At 36.0% G+C, this 24,473-nt stretch overlaps 1 protein-coding gene and 1 long non-coding RNA gene across 3 annotated transcripts in view; one reads left to right on the top strand and one right to left on the bottom strand.

Moving 5' to 3' along the window:
* The window catches only part of LOC145678411 (zwei Ig domain protein zig-8-like), a 998,947-nt gene that overhangs the window by 599,747 nt on the left and 374,727 nt on the right, over positions 1–24,473 (top strand). The gene's annotated exons all lie outside the window — the stretch shown is intronic.
* LOC145678413 (uncharacterized) lies at positions 19,023–21,728 on the bottom strand. Its single transcript, XR_014130384.1, has 3 exons — positions 21,480–21,728; positions 20,525–20,657; positions 19,023–19,371 (listed from the first exon to the last, which is right to left on the bottom strand). It is a non-coding gene; the product is annotated as an uncharacterized LOC145678413 (long non-coding RNA).

Genomic DNA, 24,473 nt, shown 5'->3' with positions numbered 1-24,473 from the left:
AAACATCAAGAACTGTCTCATCAGCGTTAGTAGTAGTGGCCGACGTATATTGCGCCGAGTCAGCAAAATTTTTTGTGACGTCATAGGTCAAAGGTCAATTAACTAGAGGTACTTAGGACCACCCCCTCCAAAATTTGCCAGGGGTACCATGTAAAACTGAAAGGGGCTGAAAAAAATTTTCATTGCCTGCCACAAAGAGGGTAGCTACTATGTAGTGGAATAATGTTGGAGAGCTAGTCCTGAGTGGGAACCCTTTATCCCTTGAGGGAATAAACATAAAACTATCAGCTTATGTTTATTTATATACAGAGGTAAATTTACCCGGTTACTTTAGAACATACGAGGTTCAACCAAAATAAGTAAACTTTTATGTTGGACTTCCGAAGAGAAATTAAAATAAAATAAATGACTGTGTTTATTATAAATAAAATTCCCAGTCACGACCCCTCTTTTCAGTTTTATTCAAAATAGAGGAAAAAAAGAAGATAAGGAGAGAAAGAGGAAGATGGGATAGAAGGAAAGGAAAAGAGGAAAAGTAAGAATGTAAGAAAAGAGGAAAACTGTTACTAGATATTCTTGAGAAATACGGTAGAGGATAGTGAATGATTATCGAATTGAGATTGTTTCCAGGTGCTATTGGATAAGGATTAGGTACTAAGGTGATCAAAAATAGGCACATGTTGACTCACACAACTCAGATCCAGATCCAGTTAACCACAACTACTGGCTTGTCCCAATCTAGCTCCGAGATAGATGAGAAAGTTTAACTTGAAGGATTATTCATTATTTCCAAAAGTTCTTAACTAGTATTCAGTACTTGACGTATAAATCATGAAGTCGATCGCACGTTTAGATTGGCTGAATAATAATAATAATAATAATAATAATAATAATAATAATAATAATAATAATAATAATAATAATAATAATAATTTTAATAGTATTATTATAGTAACACACATTCTTTGAAGATTATGAATTTCGAAATTCTCCCAAGATGATCGTTGGTCCCGGCTGTCTATGTTCTTTTTGCTTCTTCGATAGAGCCGACTTAGGTTAAGTTAGTATTCAGTTTTAGTGAATTGTTAGTCACTGTTTGTCACAGACGATGTAACATATATTATCAGAATTAGTACAATAAAATTCATATCAGCATTAAGACTTAAAAACTAGATTTACTACTCAGTCACACACACACTCACACGGGACAATGTATATATCAGGTTTCGTCTAGCTAAAGCAAACTAATCTAACTACATTTTATGAACATTTATTACATCAATTAATAAAAATTTAATTTGACAAAACAGAAAGAAATTATAGATACATGAATAGCTAAAAAAATTGTTCATAGACATGCACAGAAATACGTTATTTCTCAATAAGATCAAATAGTACATTTCTCTTCATAGATACATTAAGAATTCGATTACATTACCAACGAGAAGAAGAAAGAAAGAAAAAAAAACATTATATATATATTCATCCTCACGGCATTGTCAAGGCTCTATATTTGTATTTTACATTTAAAGTTGCAACCGGGTGTTTCTGACTGCCGTATTCGGTAGCCCGATCACCACCCCTGTTCTTCGCGCGCAGAGTCATTCGAAGAACTGAAAACGTACTCTGTACACAAACAGTTTATGGTTGTGAACTCGGAAAGCCTGGTACTTCTGGTTGTGAAGGTCAAAAAGTGGGAGAAGAAAGGATGTGTAGAATGTAAAGAGGGTTCAACAGTGACTGATACTTGTAAGAACCATATTCATTTGTAGTTCGTGCACATTCCGCCTGTAGCGCTACTGTGGCACAACGTATATTGTAACTATATAACTCTTGTACACCGCTTGTAGGTCCATTGGCGTATGTGACGACCGAAACTATGTTGTCAGCTCTGACTGCGATAAGGCACTGTTGTGCTGCTTTTGCTTTTTTTTTTCTTTGTCATTTGTGAGACGCCAAACATGTTATTTTTGCTTGTTGCACGCGCTGAACGGGTTCCTGCGGAGCGAAGTATTTAACAAGTTTACTACATATTCTTGTTTGCGATAGTTTTAAATTGGTTAACTGTTGAAAAATATACGAAAATAAAGCTGTACCTGTAAAGGTATATTAGTCGAGGACATAGCTACTGACAGTGTTGATTACAGATTTTTTCGAGGAAGAATTTAATTACAGTTGAGGTGAAAAGGAGACGTCCATTTAGACCCCCCCCCCCTTATCAGACTCAATCGGAAATGGTCTCAATCTTTTGTACACAAATGTGCAGGCGAAATTTTCGTATGTACACAATTAGGGGCGCCGTCAGAACGAAAACAAAATGGGGGCTGTCTACGTGGTACCCCCCACCATGTCCAATTCAATCACAAATTGTCGCAATCGTTTGTACGTCGTTTTTACAGAAATGTGCAGGCGAAATTTTCGTTTGTACACAATTAGGGGCGCCGCCAGAACGAAAACAAATTGGGGCTGTCTACGTGGTAGCCCCACCATTTCCAATTCAATCACAAATTGTCGCAATCGTCTGTACTTCGTTTGTACAGAAATGTGCAGGCGAAATTTTCGTTTGTACACAATTAGAGGCGCCGCCAGAAAGAAAAAAACTGGGGGCTGTCTAAATGGTAGCCTCCCCACCATGTCCAATTCATACACAAATTGTCGCAATCGTTTCCACATCGCTTGAACAGAAATATGCAGGCCAAATTTCCGTTTGTACACAATTAGGGGCGCCGCCAGAACGAAAACAAGTGGGGGCTGTCTAAGTGGTAGTCACCCACTATGTCCAATTGAATCAGAAATTGTCACAATCGTTCGTACAGAAATCTGCAAGCAAAATTTTCGTTTTTAGACAATTGGGGGCGTCACCAGAACGAAAAAAAAGTGGGGGACTGTCTAAACGTTAGCCCCCGACACCATGTCCAATTCAATCACAAATTGTCGCAATCGTTTCTACACCTTTGTACAGAAATGTGCAGGCAAAATTTTTGTTTGTACACAATTAGGGGCGCCGCCAAAACGAAAACAATGTGCGGGCTGTCTAAATGGTATCCCCTCTACCATGTCCAATTCAATCACAAATTGTCGCAATCGTTTCTACATCGTTTGTACAGAAATGTGCAGGCGAGATTTTCGTTTGTACACAATTAATGGCGCCGGCAGAACGAAAACAAAGTGGGGGGCTGTCTAAATGGTACCGCCTCCACCATGTCAAATTCAATCACAAATTGTCGCAATCGTTCCTACATCGTTTGTACAGAACTGTGCCGGCGAGATTTTCGTTTGTACACAATTAATGGCGCCGCCAAAACGAAAACAATGTGGGGGCTGCCTAAGTGGTAGCCCCCAACCATGTCCAATTCAATCACAAATTGTCGCATTCGTTTCTACATCGCTTGTACAGAAATCTGCAGGCCAAATTTTCGTTTGTACACAATTAGGGTCGCCGCCAGAACGAAAACAAAGTGGAGACTGTCTAAATGGTAGCTCTTCACCATGTCCAATTCAAGCAAAAATTGTCGCAATCGTTTCTACATCGTTTGTACAGAAATGCGCAGGCGAAATTTTTGTTTGTACATAATTAGGGGCTCCGCCAGAACGAAAACAATGTGGGGGCTGTCTAAATGATGCCCCGCACCATGTCCAATTCAGTCAGAATTTGTCGCAATCGTTTCTACATCGTTTCTAAAGAAATGTGAATGCTAAATTTTCGTTTGTACACAATTATGGGCGCCGCCGGAACGAAAACGAAGTGGGGAGTGTCTAAGTGATAGCCTCCACCATGTCCAATTCAAGCACAAATCGTCGCAGTCGTTTGTACATCATTTGTACAGAAACGTGCAGGCGAAAGTTTCATTTGTACACAATTAGAGACGCCGCCAGAATTAAAACAAAGTGGGGTCTGTCTAAATGTTAGCCCCTCCATTTCCAATTTAATCACAAATTGTCGCGATTGTTTCTACATCGTTTGTACAGAAATTCACAAGCCAAATTTTCGTTTGTACAATATTAGCGGCACCGTCAGAACAAGCACAAAGTGGGGGCTGTCTAAATGGTAGACCCCACCATGTCCAATTCAAGCATAAATTGTCGCAATCGTTTCTACATCGTTTGTACAAAAATTTGAAGGCTGAATTTTCCTTTGTACATACTTAAGGGCGCCGTCAGAACGAAAACAAAGTGGGGGCTGTCTAAGAGATAGCCCCCTACTATGCCAATTCAATCACAAATTGTCACAATCGTTTCTACATCGTTTGTACAAAAATGTGCAGGCTAAATTTTTGTTTGTTCATAATTAAGGGCGCCGCCTTTGGGTCCCGGGTTCGATCCCAGCCCCCACCAAGTGAACTTTGTTGTGGACAAACACCGTGCTCGTGGGTTTTCTCGGGGTTCTCCTGTTTCCTCCCACTTTCTTCATTGCACCATTTTCATTCGTCTCTCATTATCACCGTCTCCTTTAGCTTCACCGGCACAACCGTGGGACGTAAAACTTAAAGATTTGATTTGATTTTCTTTCTGTGTTTGGTTTCTGGAACATCTCTTTTAAGTGTCGTTTTCTCGGGGTTCTCCCGTTTCCTCCCACTTTCTTCATTCCACCATTTCACTCATCTCTCATCATCACCGTCTCCTTTAGCCTAACCGGCATAAGCGTGGGACGTAAAACTTAAAGATTTCATTTCATTTTCTTTTAAGTGTCCAACAGTAATCAGCTAGCATTTTTGAACTCCACTGTCACTGGTATCTCTTTTCCATGGAGGAAATGTCCTGATGAAAATGTTCCCCCTACTCATCACTAACAGCACCAAGGTTTTCAGGAAAGAAATGCAGGTGGGAGTCTAGAAAGTGAACTTTAAGGGACATGTTGCAACCCATTTCATTGAATGATTGCCGGAAATCACTCACAATTTCACGGTAATTTGGGGCTTTCTTGTTTCCTAAAAGATTCTCTGTTAAACATTTAAATGGACACCAAGCTGCTTTCTCAACCAGAGTTAAGAGATCCTCAAATTTTTGGTCACGAATCAAACATCTTATTTGGGGGCCTACAAAAATCCCTAGCGTCACTAACCCGAGGATTTTTTTTCCTTGAGGTAACAAGATCCTGCATTACTTTTGTCTATTGCCCTAAGAAAGTTTTTTAAGAGCCCCAACTTTATGTAAAGAGGAGGTAGAATTTTCTAATCAGGGCTCACCAGTGAGGAATAAACAGCATTCTTCTGTCCAGGAGTTAATACATGCTTTGGCCATTCCTTCTTGATGTAATCTTCCGCTTTGTTCCTGCTCTCCCATTCGGAGGAAACAACAATATTTCGTATAACAGAGCTGCAAACCCATTAACAAAGAAATGACTTGTAAATCACAGCAAACGGTCCACTTGTATTTCTCATACTGATTTTTTTCTAACACTATTTCGATGTTTTCATAGGTTTCCTTCATATTAGTTGCATAAGCCAAAGGCACTGAAGGAAATTTGTTGCCATTGTGCAAAAGGACAGCCTTAAAAATAGTTTTCGAAGAGTCAATAAGCAATCTCCACTCTGTACTTATATGTGCATGTCCAAGTATATCCATCACAGCACAGACATTATTACAATACACTGCAATCATTTTCTTGAGAATAATAGTTTTGAAACTCTGTATGAAGGTTTCGAAAAATTCTCACTTTAGTGTCACGATGGAGCAGATTCCAGCCTTAAGTTTAGAATCAAGAAGTTCTGTCTGTGTCTTGGAGACTTTTAAATCCCGTACGAGGTCGTTTAGTTCACCCGGAGTTATCAGATGGGGATCCGATGTAGATGTGCTTCCTACATAAGTAGGATCATCTTCTTCATTTGGAACTTCAATAGTTGCCTCAAGTACGTAATCCTCATTTACCGTAAGATGAGGAGGAGGTACTGGTACAGGTAATTCTGCACTGTTTGGAACTGGCCTAATTGCTGATGGCAAATTAGGGTACTGGCCAGCCACTGTACTGTATGGTTAGATTTACTGCTTATTTCTTTTATCTATGTTATACAAAAGTAGCAGTCTGAAGAATGATCTTTTCGTTCCCTCCAGATCATCGGTAGTGCGAAGTTCATGTTTCGTCCACCATTTGCCCACCCAGTCAGACGTTTTACGCAAGTGCAACAAATGTAGTGAGGAACCCAGTTCTTATTCTGGTCTCCTACACAGCAACCAAAATATAACTGATAACACTTCCTCACAAGTGGAGTAAAACATAAACGTTATGATTTAAATATCAGCTCCCCGCATACATAACAGAAATTGACCGGTTTATTTACACACTTCCTCGACATCTTGTATCCTGTAAGGTATCACACACACACACACACACACACACACACACACACACACACACACACACACACACACACACACACACACACACAGGAATCTACACTCCATCAAATACCCACAAAATCCCTCTAGAAATTCCCTCGTACAAAAATGGTGACATGGTGTACACATCATTGAAAATGTTTTATTGGAAGTCCAATGAGGTATAAATCGTGGTATATTGTAATTTTCGTGGAAATTATATGTTGAAGACCGACCCGACCCCACCCGTGACACGAATTGACTGACCCGACCCGACAACCCGACCCGAGCTGACCCGATTGGCCCGACCAAAAGTGACCAGAGTGAACCAACCCGAAGTGACCTAACCCGACAACCAACCCGAGTGACCTGACCTTACAATCTAACCAGTTTGAGAGAGCTAGAACCTTACAAAACTGCAACCAGAAAAAAATGCTGACCAATTCTTATGCATAAACCATTGTTTCGGCTTTTTTTATTTGTAGTATAATTATCCTCCTCCTCCTCCTCCTCCTCAGTGTTCTGCCATTAATGACAGGCCAGTTTCCGTGAACTAGGTAAGAAGCTTCCATTTTTGCGATTTCCCGCTAATATCTGCCTCGCAACCCAACATAAAGTACCACCCTCCTTATTACAATCTATCAATTGCAACATTCTTACACACTCTCGCTCTCCTGATTATACTCCCTTTACTACATCTCTCAGAATGCAATCCCTTAGCAAGATCGAAACTTGTGATCCGTCCATTTTTTCGCTTCCTTATATCGTCTAATATTGCTCTCGTCTCTTGCATTTTTTCAGCATTTCCTAATTCGTTTTCCTCTCTACCCTGCTAACCTTCTTTATTTTACTCCACATCCAAATTTCCAAGGTTAAAATTTAGGCAATCAACTTCGAAAGTCAAAATAAAATTTGACTGAGTTCTGAAGACAACTTCTGAAGACTAAAAGAATAAAAGTTCTGAAGACAACATTATTTTCTAGTAAGGAATGTATATAGAACTTCTTTTAATATTTTTTGCTGTGTAACAAACAAAAATTTCATCACGTTAACATTCCGATTTTTCTATTTAAAAACAGCGTTGCTGTCTGATAGAATCATAAGGAACTAATTGCACTGAAATATCATTATGTAGGGAATTACCTTTTATTTTTTTATTGATTAATTTATCTAGAAGATATTTGCAACGTTATATAAAATTAGCAAGTATTTTATTCCGGAGAAAGTCAAATCACTACCGCAGCAATAATAATAATAATAATAATAATAATCTGAAGGTGACCAAGAAAGTTCTGTCTCTTTGTGGAGGCCTTCACACCGTAAGTTGAATGCGAATTTATATAAGGCGAAGGTCAGTTGTTGGACGAGACGAGACGAGACAGAATTTTCATGAAGGGGTACGAGATGAGACAGAGCTCTTTCAATAGAAACATATGCACTTTTCGAGACGAGACTACCTTCACGACACATTTTCGAGACGAGAATGCCCCAAACCTGGTCTCGTGAGCAACACTAGTAAGTATATAAAACATACTACTTGGTTGTGGCTGTTCAGATACACCGTGAACGTGCGTAAGGACTGAGTGAACATGGGGCCTTCACAGAGCGTCATAAGGGCTTGTTTGCTGTACGAGTTTAAATTGCTGCTCTGCGGGGCGGAAGATATGACAGACCTTTGGTGAGGGTGTCGTGACTACGCGGAGAGTGCAGTGGTATGACCGTTTAAGACTCGAAGACGCACCACGTGCCGGAAGACAAACAGATGTTCAAAATACAGATCTTCAGGCAGCAATTGAGGCGAAGACAGACATGTGAGGAACTGATACTACATTTCAGTGTGAGTGGAGAAACCATTCGGCACCACCACCATCAACTTGGGACGCACTGCAACTTGGGTTGATGGGTCCTACATGATTTGACTTCGAGCCAGAAAGCAACGCGAGCAGACACCTGTGTTTCTTTGGTATCTCGTCTGAGGAAGGAGCAATTTCTGGACAGGGTGTTGACATGTGATGGGAAGTGGGTCCTGTACGAAGCTCCACGGCGCCGTGATTGTTGGTTAGCATCCCATGAACCGCTTCAAAAACAGCCCAAGCCCGCACTACACCAGAATAAGGTTCTCCTGTGCATTTTGTGGACTGCTCGAGGCATCGTCCATCGGGAACTGCTACCAGCTGGTCAGATCATCAATGCAACTGTGTACTGTCATTGTGTACTGTCTGAATCCAGCAGTTCTGAATCGCAGAGGGGTCCTCCTGTTACAAGGCAACGCTAAGCCCCACATGGCTAAAATGACCCTGTACACCATTCTACGCCTTGGATGGAAAACACTATTGGATCCGCCATACTCCACGGACATTGTACCGTCCGATTATCACCTGTTCCATTCCTTGGACAATCACCTTGGAGAACGCCAATTCAAATCGCTAGTAGAGGTTCAATATGCACTTGATACCTTCTTCACTTCACGTCCCACCAAGTTCGACTGCGATGGAATCCATAGCCTTCCAGAACGTCGGCAGAAGGTCGTCGGGGCTGATGGAGACGATTTTTGATATTCCAGGTACGTCTTAGGTTACATATCAATGTTCGAAGGTGTTGGTGAAAAGGCGGCGGAACTTTCTTGGGCACTCTTAAAGTTATAATAATAATAATAATAATAATAATAATAATAATAATAATAATAATAATGTATCCTGCCCAAAGGCAGATGTTTGACCCGAAGGTCCATGGATATTGATTCCAGCTCGTACCAAGTAAGTTTTCTGGTGGACAAACACCGTGTGCATGGGATTTCTCGTTGTTCTCCCATTTCCTGCCACTTTCTTCATTCAACCACTTCAATTATTTCTCATTATCACTGTCTCTCTTAGCGTTGGCGCGTAACGTTAGACGTTAACTAGATATTTCCTTTCAATTTCACTTAATGTGACATTTAACTTGACATAAAAACGCAGAAATAAAAAAAGTCAGTAGTAATATTAATTACAATTACAATGCCAATTAGTTAATATAGGGTTAAATTAAAATTTTATTACTATTTCACCTTCAATTAGTCACAATTATCATTCATTCACCAACTTCGAATTGAACTCTACAACAAAGCTCCTTATAGTATTCCGTATAGAAAATAAGTGAAGAATGTGACGACCCGACCCGAGTGACCCGACACGAGCTAACCCGACTGACCAGACCCGACAATCCGACCCGACCCGTTTGAGAGCACTATCAGAGGGGTACAATTTACAGTACAATTTATTTTGTATGGTTTAGCATACTTTAAGACTACCATACTTTTTGAAAACAGAAAAGACGGGACATCTTACAAATAGTAGTAAATATTGCATTTTGTATTAATTTTATCTTTCGAATTCTGCTACAGTATCGCACTAGTTATACAACTTAAAATAATGTATTAATATAGTCCATACTTAATCAACAGTGCTAAAAGTTATTATAGAAGCTAGAAGCTGTTGTACAATATAAACGCAATCAGTGAACATACAATATTTAGGCAAAAATTATATTTTCAATATTATTACACATACCACCTTTACATGCTCTACATGTCTATAAAGAAAAAAATCCAGATTTATGAAGTTGTTAACAAAGTTCAATAGACTGATTTATTTTTGTTAACCTAAAATGCGAACTAAAAGAAAGCAATTCGCATAATTGTTTTTCTGAAGCAAAAAAAAAAAAAAAAGTGTTTTCGGGGCTGGTCTGCAACGTCACAAGAATTTGTTGCCACCTCGGGGTATACATTCTTACTTTTAGCGATAAGAGTGCTACTTAGGAGGATTTAAACATTGCATGTTATATCCGGGGAAGCAGCGTTTGGAATAATTATAAAGATTAGAATGAAATTGTTCCTATAGTATTGTCGGAATTGAAAGCAAAACGAATACGTCGATTTTATTATCTTTTCAGAAATTTTGATATGTAATTAATAATAATAATAATAAAGAAAAAAACAGGACAAGAATTAAAATTTCTGCACACCGGGACAAATTTTAAGAAACCGGGACGTATGATAGCCTTACATACTTATTTACATGCGGAGTGTCAGTACGGAGCCACTACGTAGCAGAGTTGAAACAAAACCTCGTAAATAGGTTGCCAACTCAGGAAAACAAAATTACCGGCACACCCTCAAAATTCTCTGTACAAATGAGAAACTGAAGACTGTATTGATCGTTATTGTATTTACCAGCAATTGCCACTTGTTTAAAATTATAGAAACAGATGAATAATACTGGATATTAATCTTTATGTAACAATAGTTGATTCATAAAATGAAATTTACTCTATAAACTTACACTGCAAACAAAGGAAATTGCTTTAAAAAGTCATTTTCTACTCTCAATAAATGTAAAATTCTTTTACAATAAAATATGTCTTATCAAATTTCTTATGTTAAATAAATAAAAAAAAAACTGCCATACATTAACAAAAAATATCGATAATGTAAATGCAACGGAAATTTGTGTTTGTAAAGGCCCTGTTGAAAAATTTCGATGTTCAATGTTATATTCTGGATTGCAGATTGCAAAATACCGGTCAGAAAAGGGCTAATAAGAAGTTTGTACCGGTCACCGGCCTTAATCAAAATCACAGCAAATACCGGCCAGTTAGCAACTCTACTCGTAAATCAGAATGCTGAATGCACCAAAATACTTCACCATGCATTTTATAGTTTCTGCAAAATGAGCTTAACCCCCGTCTGGTACCACGAAAAAAAATACACGAGAGGTACAATGGGGTCAAATGTGACTCCACTTACAAAACACAACTATTCAAATAATATTACCTCTGAAATTATGTTTCTTTATCCAGACGTCTTTATTAAAGAATGTGAACAACGTTTTCATTATCTTTCAATATTCGTGTCTTATTTTTTTACTATAAATGTTTTATGTACACTCATCTTTAGTACATTGCACATTAGCATAAAAATATTCGTTATTTATGTAATTGTTCCTTTGCAGTTCTGTTTAATCGTCCTTGCATACGTCGCACCCTATAAGACTCATGTTATGCTGTTTGCACACACAATTGCTGTACTTGATGCAGAATATGGCGTGTTTGTTGTCCTTCGCTCGTGGACACAGGTAACACCGCCCGCGCTTTCCATATAGCTCTGTACCACTTGGTTGTGAAGGATTGCTTGTTATCCTTATACCACAGTTCTCGATGACTTTCTTCACTTCCTGTGAGGTTTGCTGGAGTCACATCACTACCGTTTTCTTCCTTGCGCTCAGACCCACTTGCACTTTCCTCACTCTAGGAATCAACCACTTCGTTGAATTCTTTGTCACTATCATCCCAGCTCAAGCTGTCCTGAATAGCGTCTTCTTCGTCACTGTTGAGCTCCACCAAATATACTAACTTTTCTTCAACAGATAGCTTTTGTCTCGCCATTATGTCGTTTTTTTTACTAACGCTTGATAACAATCCGCCTTATTCAGAGTCGTTTTGATGTATGATTAGATACATACTAAACGCCAGACTACTGCAGGAACCATATGTTATTCGAACTCTTTAGTATGACACTAATCACGCGTCAGAACGACTCTGCATAATGCCCAATGTGTCTACTGAGGCTAGCGTTGCTAATTCCAGGTGTTGCAATGTAGCCAAAACCAGGAAGAAAATAGCCCATATTCCAGGAAAATATATTAGACTCAATATGATCCCATATTCAAGGAACTGTTCAATTCGCGATTGTAATAATTATAAATTATTATTATTATTATTATTATTATTATTATTATTATTATTATTATTATTATTATTCACCATTTATTTTGATAGGAAAATAATACATAGGGCATAAGTCATAAAAAATGAATGTAACATATTACATAATTTTGAACACAAGAGGTACCACGGGGTCAATTTGGACCCCAAAAACTTATACTCTCAAATACATCTCATTAGGTAAACCCGAGGTCAAGTGTGTACTAAGCATAATTCCTGTCTGAAACCGAAGTGAAAATGCAAAAAAAGGGCTTGAAGCTATTTCGAATGTATTAACAGTTACAGCACTGGAAAGAACACTGGGGTCAAATTTGGCCCCATGGTACCTGATACGGGTTAATTAAGATGATCAAATAAAACAAAATACTGTGTTATAATTTTCCCTTTAACAGTCTACTTTCTGAATTTGTTATATCTTCCACTTATCAATTTCCTGTACAAGATTAGAATAACGGTTTCTGCGCAAGATAGAAAGAAAAAAAATGCATTTTTCTCATAAGGATTCAGCTCACGTAAGAAATAATGAATAAGTTTAATAATAAGAGCCGAGGAGTGATAAACTAACTCAGCAATAATGATTGTAAGTATAAATATATATATATAAAAAAACAAAAGAAGAAAAACATTTAATTCCATCATCGTTAGAATAAGATCAATATAGTGAATCACACCATAGTGTGAACATACCAAACCACACAATAGTGGGAACAAAGTCCTGTTAGAAAAATACTCCATAAATGTGACACTTTTTTTAATGTTTCTACCATTTATACAGTCCCCCACATTGTTTTCGTTCCGGCGGCGCCCCTAATAATGTTCAAACGAAACTTTTGCCTGCACATTTCTCTGCAAATGATGTACAAGCGATTGATATAATTTGTGATTGAATTGGATATGGTGGGGGCTACCATTTAGACAGCCCCACTTTGTTTTCGTTCTGGCACCGCCATTAATTACGTACAAAAGAAAATTTCGCCTGCACATTTCTGTAAAAACGATGTACAAACGTTTGCGACAATTTGTGATTGAATTGGACATGGTCGGGGGCTACCACTTAGACAGCCCCCAGTTTGTTTTCGTTCTGGCGGCGCCTTTAATTGTGCACAAACAAACATTTTGCCTGCACATTTCTGTACAAACGAAGTACAAACGATTGCGACAATTTGTTATTCAATTGGACATGTTGGTGGGAAGCTACAACTTAGAGAGCCCCCAGTTTGTTTTCGTTCTGGCGGCGCCCCTAATTGTGTACAAAGAAACATTTCGCCTGCACATTTCTGTACAAACGACGTACAAACGATTGCGACAATTTGTGATTCAATTGGACATGGTGGGGCGGTATTACTTAGAAAGCACCCTGCTTTGTTTTCGTTCTGGCGGCGCCCCTAATTGTGTACAAAGAAACATTTCGCCTGCATATTTCTGTAAAAACGACGTACAGAAGTAGAATAGATATCATTTCCTGGAATTGGGAGGCAAGTTTCGACAAGCCTTTAGTTGTTATGTTCATAGCCTTTTACGGCTAGTACAGAAGTTCGTGGGAAAATGTTTGTTTATGAGAAGAGCCTGTTGCTATGGTGATAGTCTTGGATGGCTTCATAGTCTTGGATGGTCATACTCTTGGTCGGATGAGAGTCCTATCAGTTATCATGATCGAAGCTTCCGAATTGATTGATTGATTTTTGCTTTTTGTTATGTAATGAATAGCTAAATGCTCTTGGACGGATGAGAGTTCTATTAGTTATAATGATCGAAGCTTCCCAAATGTTTGATTGATTTTTGTCTTTTCGTTATGGATTTGAATCCCCCAAATCCCCTGCACTTCCTCCTGCGAAGAACGTAAGCGAACGTTGTTACTATGCTTATACTCTTGGACGGCTATCGGATCTTGATGAGAGTCCTTTCAGTTATCACGTTCGAAGCTTCCCAATTGATTGAATATCAAGTTCGAAGCTTCCCAATTGATTGATTGGTCTTCGTCTTTCCCCGACTCGTTTCTCCTGGGAAATCGAAGAGCATACTTAATGTCTTAAAATATTCAATGCTTTCTCATCGAGAATCGAACCTGAACACTAAATATGTTTTCATTTTGAAAGCTCTCTCATTGAAATTGAACGCAAGACCAGTACTTCACGATTTAGAGTTGAATTATTTCTTGCGTGAAAAAAAAAAGAATTTCATGTATTGATTTTAGCGTAGCATATGATATGTACAATGTTCGAAGCTCTTCATTTCGAAGCACTATAATGCTTTCAAGTGTTCAATGCTCCCTTTCTCTCTCTTTCTCTCTATCATCGAGAATCGAACCCGGACCAAAGTGGTATTAAAACATAAATAACAACCATAAAAATACAGCATCACATTATTATTATTATTATTATTATTATTATTATTATTATTATTTTGGGAGTGAAAGTGAAGCAGACAACTAACCTTGATTGTAGCTTCACTAACTTATGAAATAAAGACTGTACACAAAATTCTACTTTGGTAGGGAGCCAGGATCGAATTTGGTACTTCATGATTGTAAAGTTGAACTAGTCCTTGCATGAAAAAAAAAAGAATTTCACTTCGTTTTCACGACAGAAAGGATCGAATTAATTTCATGCCTTAAAATGTGTAATGTTTTCTCATCGAGGATCGAACCAGCAGGACACGGGAATCAAACGCAAGACCTGTACTTCACGACCATTGAGTTGAATTAACCCTTGCATGAAAAAAAAAAAGAATTTCACTTCGTTTCACGACAGAAAGGAACGAAATAGAAATATTTAATGCTCTTTCACTAAGAATCGAACCAGCAGGACACGGGAATCAAACGTGAGACCTGTACTTCACGACCATTGAATTGAATTAATCTTTGCATGAAAAAAAAAGAATTTCACGTATATAGCACTTCGTTTCAGGACAGAAAGGAACAAAATAGAAATATTTAATGCTCTTTTCACTAAGAATCGAACGAATCAGTAGGACACGGGGAATCAAACGCCATTGAATTGAATTAATCCTTGCATGAAAAAAAAAGAATTTCACGTATATAGCACTTCGTTTCACGAGAGAAAGGAACGAAATAGAAATATTTAATGCTCTTTCACTAAGAATCGAACCAGAACCCTAAATATGCTTTTATTTTGAAAGTTCTCTCATCGGAATCGAACGCGAGACTTCACGATTTAGAGTTGAATTAATCCTCGCATGAAAAAAAAAGAATTTCATGGAGTAATCCAACTTGAGGTGAGCACTCTATCACTGAATGTCAGTGCCTGGCATATAGATTAGATTTTCGTCTTCTTTTTTTTTCTAGTCGTCTTGTACTGGGTAGCTAGATTCCCCCTCATCCCCCCAGACCCATCTTGTAATGCTAAGAATAGAAGTTCCCAGATTTTCTGCGAAGAAAAAAAGAATGCTTTCTCATCGAGAATCGAACCCGGATCCCAAACGATCGTGGTCTTTCGTAAGTGTATGGTACATGTATAAACAAGATGAAACATGATTTCCTCTTCGTCATCCCTTCCTGCATCATACATGTGTGCACAGATATTTGTATGCATAGTGTCATTAGTCTCTGTTGATCATCTGCTGAAATAACATGGCTGGGTAAATCATAAGTTATCAGAAAGTCCATACGGTGTGAACCGCGATCGAATCGGGGACCCCAAAATACTGGATGTAAATCCTCTACCACTGAGCCATCATACTTGTCAAACCAAAAAAAAACCAAAAAAATACAGACACATATGTGAATGTCTGTTTTGCTAGTCTCTTTCTTTCTCTGTTTGCTAGCACATTGAACTCCATCTTAAAATGGTTTAGTTTCAAGAGCAACAGATAAGATAACATTGTCAAATGTTTTGATGGTTCGTATTGCATCTAAATAACAGACTGACCTACAGCCCTGCTAAACGAATGATAAAAGGTACAGTACATTTAATTGTATGTTAAAGAGTTTTAGTCCTATAGTTGACTACTAGACTAGTGAAGAGGGAAAGTGATGATGAGAAATGATGAAGTGAAGAAAGTGGGAGGAAACGGGAGAACTCCCAAGGAAATCCGTTCATACGGTGTTTGTCCACCACAAAGTTCACTTGTCTGGAGTAGAATTTGAACACGGTGCTTCATGCATTACAGGTGAACGCTCAGGGAGAACCCAGAGGAAATCCACGTACACGGTGTTTGTTCATTATAAAGTTCATCTGGCGGGAACAGAATTTTGTACCTGGGACACCTCCCCCCATGTACCAGAAGTGAACGCTTTATCAGTGAGCAACCAATGTCCCTGATGAAAAAAAAAGTATAAAATATGATAAGAAACACGACCGCCGAGCTAAGATGCCCTCCAGACAATGTATTTGCTTTGTGTTTTCCGTGTTCCATAGAGATGAAATTCTAACGTGAAAAACACATACATATAAGCGAATTTGTATGATGCTTCTGTTGACTGGACTATCTAAGAAAATGATAAGATGGATTTCTTGAATGTTTTCTGGTTCGCATTGCAATTACATATCAGCTGACGCAAGACTTGTTGTTTTAATTTTGATAATATGGTGCATACCTGTCTGTCTTTCTGTCTGTAAATGAAATCTTTGAACAATGAAGAGTTTTACGTCTCACAATAAAGCCAACAAGGTCTGTCTGTCTTTCTGTCTGCAAATGAAATCTTTGAACAATGAAATGAAATCTTTAAGTTTTACGTCCCACAATCAAGTCAACAAGGTTAATGGGAAATCTTTGAGTTTTACCCACTGGAATGAAAGATTAAACTATATTACTCATGCAATGATTGTTTGACACCCCCATAAACATTTGTCCCTATACTTGTGAAATATAAATGTAAATATATCTAAGTGTATATCTTTCTGTCTGTCTATCTGTATGATGAGCATAATCGTGGTACGTTAAACTGAAATATTTTCTTACGTTTCGAACGTAAGAAATATGTGAAAGTTCGTGTGTGTGGCTCAGTGATAAAGCAACGACTTATTCTTTCAGATGAATACTTAGCTGTGGCAAAGTGCATGCAATCCCTAGTTTCATCTCCGAACATCGTGTCCGTGAGTTTTCATGATCTACTCATACATTCTCATTCTACTAAGTAATAGCAAATTCCGAACTCGTTATCTTTCTTTTTTAGAGTAATTAACTGAAGGTATAATGATTGACAAATCTGAGGCACGGATTGCCATTAAGTTCCAGCACTTGCTTTGTACAGGATGCATACCAAGAAGCTTCAGCATTTGAAAAACGAAGTACTGGTTGTAAATCCTTTACCACTGAGCCACCACACTCCTCAAACCCCCCCGGAGAAATAAAGATACGTCCCCACAAATATACCCTTTCTCGGTAAAAGGACATATGATTAAGACTAATGAATGACGAAAAAATAATAGTTGATAGAATGACAATGTGAATAAACGTTATATCGCTGAGTCATCATGCATCCTTAAATCCATTGAATTTATGAGTAGAAGAACAATACACGTACTAGAAAGAAAAGATACATGTTCTTCTAACCTGACATAATTGCTTTAGAAAAATAACAAACATAAAAATAAAAAATACAGGAATGAACAAAGTAGAAGTAAACAGGAGAACTAATGCTCACAGTTCTTTTGTTTACCACAATTACCTATTAACATGAACTCGGATTGAGGCAGGAACCACAAACACCAGAAGTAATCACTCTACCTATGCCTTATCCATAGGGATGACGAGCGCCCCTAAAATTTTCACGGTGGGCTTGCAAATGAGCTAAAATATGGTGATGAACTATAATATAATTGAATTCGGTCTTTCCTAAATTCTACTGCCCATCTCCCTACATTTTGGACTGATTGTTGCCAATCTACCATTGGGACTCAACCATTGAACCATCATGACCATTAGAAAATTAAATTGTGATTACTCATCACTCTTTTAAAAAAGTTAAGAATATTGTCAGCGAACTTTCCATTGTGATAATATCAAGGAGACAGTAGACAGTATGGTTAATGAGGTAATGCTTAAAATTACTAATATTTGGAGAACATGAGCTCATGAATAGCAATCAAAATTGACATGTCCATGCTACCTTTTAGAAAATTTTGTCCCAACTGGATCTGATTCAAAATGTTAGTGAGTTACATTAGGTAGTATTTGCAAAGATGTGATCTGCACAAGAGTAACATTGTATATTTGTTTGGAAATTTTACACTTTAATAAAAGTAAAAGTACTTCACGATTTAGAGTTGAATTAATCCTTGCATAAAAAAAGAATTTCACATATATAGCACTTCGTAATGATTTTAGCGTAGCATATGATATGTACAATGTTCGAAGCTCTTCATTTCAAAGCACTATAATGCTTTCAAGTGTTCAATGCTCCCTCTATCTCTATCCATCATCGAGAATCAAACATTTGAAAAAATGAAGTACTGGTTGTAAATCCTCTATCACTGAGCCACCACACTCCTCAAACCTAAAATGTAATAGGTTTGTACATTATGTAAAGACCCTGAACAAATAAAGATACGTTCCACAAATATGACCTTTCTCGGTAAGAGGTATCAGCGTATAGAATTAAAATGGGGTGAAAGCATGAATTTCACAATAAGCTGTAGGTCTTTTCATCACAGCAAACAAACAATAGGAATGAACATGAATTGCACCTCAACTGTTCTGTATGGACTTGGGTTCAATCCCATCTTCCGGCAAGTGAACTTTGTGATGTACAAACATCGTGTATGCGTAGGTACCTTTATGTTTCTATTTCATAGAGTTTTCTCTTAACTTCTTTTTTTATTCAAAGATCAACAAATAAGCTATTTCTTATTTAAATGATTCTTTCGGCGGTTATTTTACACATTTATTAAAATAAAACATCAAATTTTATCTACAGGGAATTTAAATTCTTTTTCTTTTTATTTTAATGTATGTATATATACACAAATATTTACAATTTTCTTTCATTTTTCTTCATTTCGGCTTTTTATGGTAGTCCAAATATCACCTCACTTTTCACCATTTCTTTTTCTTTTATCATTTCACTTTTGTTTCGCATACACTTACCCTCTAAGCCCCATTTAACCCCCAAAATCGTTTTATTTACACTTTCTCTTTCTTTTTCCTTTTGATAAAGTTCTAATAGCGTCACATTGACACAATCATCGCATGTGTGCCATCTTCGTTTTATCAATTTATTGTTTGGACAGTCACTAGAAATATAGTACGCCTTTTTGTTTCCTCTTCTTCTGATTTTATCTTCACAATACCCTACAGTGGCCATTGCAACACTATGGGGGATTGGCATCATCTTTTCTGGAAATAAAGAAATACAAATTTTTATTATCAGAAAATATAAATTAAACTTCAAAAAGTACACTTATCTTATAGCAACATACTATACTTATAAAATTATTTCTTTTCGTAATGAGAAAGAACACGAACAAGAAATAACAAGTATTCTTGACATTCTTTCATTGTCTGTACATTTTCTTATACTCTGTTCAAAATAAGAAACGAATTGACATTTAGACAAAAACTGTTACTCTGTTGCCTCATAATGAGTATACCACTGAATTGTCCTCTTAAAACTATTTTCCATTAGAGAGGGTAAAGTTGTAGAGGATGCCTTAGCGGCTTACTCATGATTGTGACAACAGAATAACAGTTTTTCTCTAAATGTCAATTCGTTTCTTAATTTGAACATAGTTTAGTATAAAAACAATACCTATTCATTAGTTTTCTTTTCTCTTAAGCAAATACCACACGATAACAGTAAATATCACAACTTCATGCAATTTAATTATTAATTCGAAAACTCTAGTTTAGTTCTTGAAATACTACAATAATTATGACTCACATAGCTTCGATGTTGAACAAAACGTTAAACTATATTTACTTAGCACGAAAAATCAAAATTAACTTTTACTTCCTTCTTTCTTATTTTTAAAAAAGAAATTCGTACAGTTAATACTATAAACTATCATTTTTTACCAACGATATTCCTATACTAACTAATAGTTTTCTCTTTTTTTAAAGCAAATAACCGTACCGGTGAATATTGCAACTGTATACATTTGACTTATACTTGGAACATCTGAGTTCAATTCCCGATAGTAGCTTATATCACTTCAATTCCTCGTTTGAATCTTGTAAATATAGGTTTACATCTCATACATCCTTGGTATTGAATGTTATTAATATCTTTAACGAACCGCAGTAACTTATTCGTGCAGCTTGAATCTCTAATGATTGTATCTTGCAAGAAAAAAAGGTTTTACGAATAATGTATTCTAATGAACAAACACCGTATCTACGGGTTTTTCTTTATCTTAACTTAACTTAAAAATAAAAAGAAGCAAATGTTTCACCTAAAAGAAATAAGTAATTATTAATATTATCATACATATTTTAAAAGACGAAAAGCAGATATGGATCTTTTTTTATCTGAAATAAAGATAAAACTTACCTATTCGTAAAGGAGAGAGTTGCGTCACTGCTCTTTGATCAGTGTTTCGTCTTCGATCAGATTTGACCGTAGAAAATGTTGCTTCAGGTAGTTTTCAGCGTCTCTTAAAGACGTATCCTCTTTTTAAAGTGTACTGTAAAGAAACAAGAATAATCAGTTACTTTACGCGGTGAACATGAACTTGTTTCCTAAAAGAAAAACAAGTAACTATAATTGCAACACTAACAATCTTCATATTTTAAGAAGATATAAAAATCCTAAATAAAACAATACCTATCATTAATTGTCTTTTCTCTTAAGCAAATACCATATGATACCAGTAAAGATCGCAATTCCAGAAAATATGCAATTTAATTATTCATTCAATAACTCCAGTTTAGTTCTTGAAATACTACAATAATTTATGACTCACACAGCTTCGGTGTTGATCAAAACGTTAAACTATATTTACTTAGCACGAAAAGTCAAAGTTAACTTTTCTTTCCTTCCTTCTTTCTTATTTTTTTTAGAAAAGAAATTCGTACAGTTAATACTATATATTTTTTTACCAATGATATTTTTTACCAATATTCCTATACTAACCAATAGTTTTCTCTTCTTTAAAGCAAATAACCGTTCCACTGAATATTGCATCTGTATGCATTTGACTTATTCTTGTAACACACGAATTCAATTCCCGGTGGTAACTTATATAATTTCAATACTTCGTTTTGAATTTTGTAAATATAGGTTTACGTCTCATACAACCTTGGCGATGAATATTATTAACATCTTTAACGCACAACAGTAACTTATTCGTACAATTTGAATCTGTAATATCTATATCTTGAATAAAAAAGAAGCAAATGTTTTACCTAAAAGAAATAAGTAATTATTAATATTATCATACATATTCTAAAAGACGAAAAGCAGTTATGGATCTTTTTTTTATCCGAAAGAAAGCTATAAAACTTACCTATTCGTAAAAGAGAGAGAGAGAGATGATCTTTGATCAGTGTTTCGTCTTCGGACCTGTTTGATCGTAGAAAATCTTCCTTCAGTGTCTCTTGAAGACGTATCCTCTTTTAAAGTGTACTGTAAAGAAACAAGAATGAACCGTTAATTTACGTGATGAACATGAATTTGTTTCCTGAAAGAAAACAAGTATTTTATTTTAAATAAAAATAATTATTTATCTGTTATTGAAAACTCGTAGAAAATCTTACTTCAGTGTCTCTTGAAGACGTATCCTCTTTTAAAGTGTACTGTAAAGAAACAAGAATGAATCGTTAATTTACGTGGTGAACATGAATTTGTTTCCTGAAAGAAAACAAGTATTTTATTTTAAATAAAAGTAATTATTTATCTGTTATTGAAAACAGATATTTAAAACTTACCTATTGCTAAAAGATAGATGCGTCACATTCCTTTCAGCAGTTCATATTCTAACAGGTTTAAACGCAAGATAATCCTGTTTTCATTTCTTCTTCATATATATATATATATATATATATATATATATATATATATAATGTTACGCATAATGTTGAGTAAAATACTATATATAGTTGCATATACAGGGAAAGGTAAGGGAAATGACTAAGTGCTACCTTCGAAGTACAGTGAAATAATGAAAAGCAAATGAAAAGATAAAAGAGGAAAGCACAAAAGGGTTTTGAAAGTAATTATTTTTAAAAGTACAGAAATCACCTTGCATTTCCTCAGGGTGATAATATTGGCTTCTTGAGGAGTTTTGTAGAGTGCAGCAGCGCTCCTCATCCGCTGCTGAAAATTAATTACTTTCAAAACGAAAGTATAACATTAAAAATGATTCGAATGACACAATTAAAAGATTGAAATCTATTGTACACGCTCATCATCATCATCGTTAAACATCGCAAGTTTATTTTTTTAATGAATGAACTACATACGTGTAAAGATAAATATTAAAGGTGAGAAGTGTTAATGTGATGATCTCACATCAAGTGACGTAATGCTGAACAACAAAAGATAGCATATATCTAAAGAAAGAAACACTGACCTATCCTATATACAGAAGGAGTAGCAATGTAATATTCTGTGATATAATACATGATGCATTCTTACATAGCCCTGTACATGTTGACATTAGGTCCGCAATTTGAATTACACTATTAAAGATGTACCTACACTTATATCCGGCTAATCGTTTCTGTAGCTATATCTGACTACCAAACTTTGAAAAATTGCACAAATCTGAAATTTTTCAGACGAGCCTTTAATGCGAAAAAAGTTGCATCACATAATGGTCATCAAGTTTTGATAAGTGATGACACTACGGATAAAAATATCAATGTCCTTCTAACTCTAGCAATTCCTCAAAGTCAATGCTAACAGGGTAATGTAAATCAAAAACCATTGCTGATAACGGGGTTGCGTGTACAAATTTCTAATTTCGATATCGTTTTTTCTAAATATAATGGTACATACTCTTTAAAGGAACATAAGATACCATAATTCCCTTGGTAATACTTAGATTGTGTAAACAAAGTAGCTGGAATTCCATCCGTTTGTAGTTTAGAAAAATGAACTGAATAGTTATGTACGAAGAACTTCATTTCAAATTCTATTTTAAAACACACAAGAAAAACGTAATTCAAATGATAATACGTATAAGAATTTAAATAATCACTATCTATAGCAATTAGATACCACATTAGAGTTGTTTAAATTCCCCATTCATTATCAATTCTTTGAAAAACTTAGTCTAGAAGGACTAGGTTTGATTATATAAGACATAAATCTACAGCCCAACGTGGAATTCGTACTACATTATCTATCATCAAAAGTCGAAAAGCATTGAAATAATAATCAAAATCACTACTATTAAACTATATAAATACTATACTTATAAAATGATTTCTTCCCGTAATGTTAAAGAGCAAGAAATAAAGCCCTACATATACTATCAGTGATAGTAATTAAATAACTAGCTATGGCATATATAATACAATGCTTAATTAAATAACTAGCTATGGAATATATAATACAATGCTAATCACTATATTCAGGTCAATATTACATTTAAAATTCATTCTATTCTACAAGAATCAGAATATCTCGAGGCTATACGAAACATGAATCTACAGATTAACTTGGAATCCGACCATTCATTATCAATTTCTTTGAAAAACTTAGTCTAGAAGGACTAGGTTTGATTATATAAGACGTAAATCTACAGCCTAACGTGGAATTCGAGCTACATTAACTATCATCAAGAGTCGAACTCAGGTTTCCCATAATATAGGCACGTACATCCACGAAAAACAATGAAATAATTAATTCCAATACTAATACTATCTACGTTACGAAAATATCACTTAAATAAGCACTGAAATAATAATCAAAAATCACTACTATTAAACTATATAAATACTATACTTATAAAATGATTTCTTTCCGTAATGTTAAAGAGCAAGAAATAAAGTCCTACATATACTATCAGTGATAGTAATTAAATAACTAGCTATGACATATATAATACAATGCTTAATTAAATAACTAGCTATGGAATATATAATACAATGCTAATCACTATATTCAGGTCAATATTACATTTAAAATTCATTCTATTCTACAAGAATCAGAATATCCCGAGGCTATACGAAACATGAATCTACAGATTATCTTGGAATCCGTCAAGAGTCGAACTCAAGTTTCCTACACAGAAAGTACGTGCGCTAAGTGATTTGACGCGAATATGTATTGCTTTCAGCAAGTAGTGTTAAAGAACAAGTATTACATTTAAAATTCATTCCATTCTACAAGAATCAGAATATCTCGAGGCTATACGAGACATGAATCTACAGATTATCTTGGAATCCATCAAGAGTCGAACTCAAGTTTCCTACACAGAAAGTACGTGCTCTAAGTGATTTGACGCGAATATGTATTGTTTTCAGCAAGTAGTGTCAAAGAACAAGAAAATAAA

This window comes from Thermobia domestica, chromosome 2 (genome assembly GCF_964235325.1).
Source record: "Thermobia domestica chromosome 2, izTheDome1.hap1.1, whole genome shotgun sequence".
Lineage (NCBI taxonomy): Eukaryota > Metazoa > Arthropoda > Insecta > Zygentoma > Lepismatidae > Thermobia > Thermobia domestica.
The sequence above is the reverse complement of the archived record's forward strand: the minus strand, read 5'-3'. Positions and strand labels throughout refer to the sequence as shown.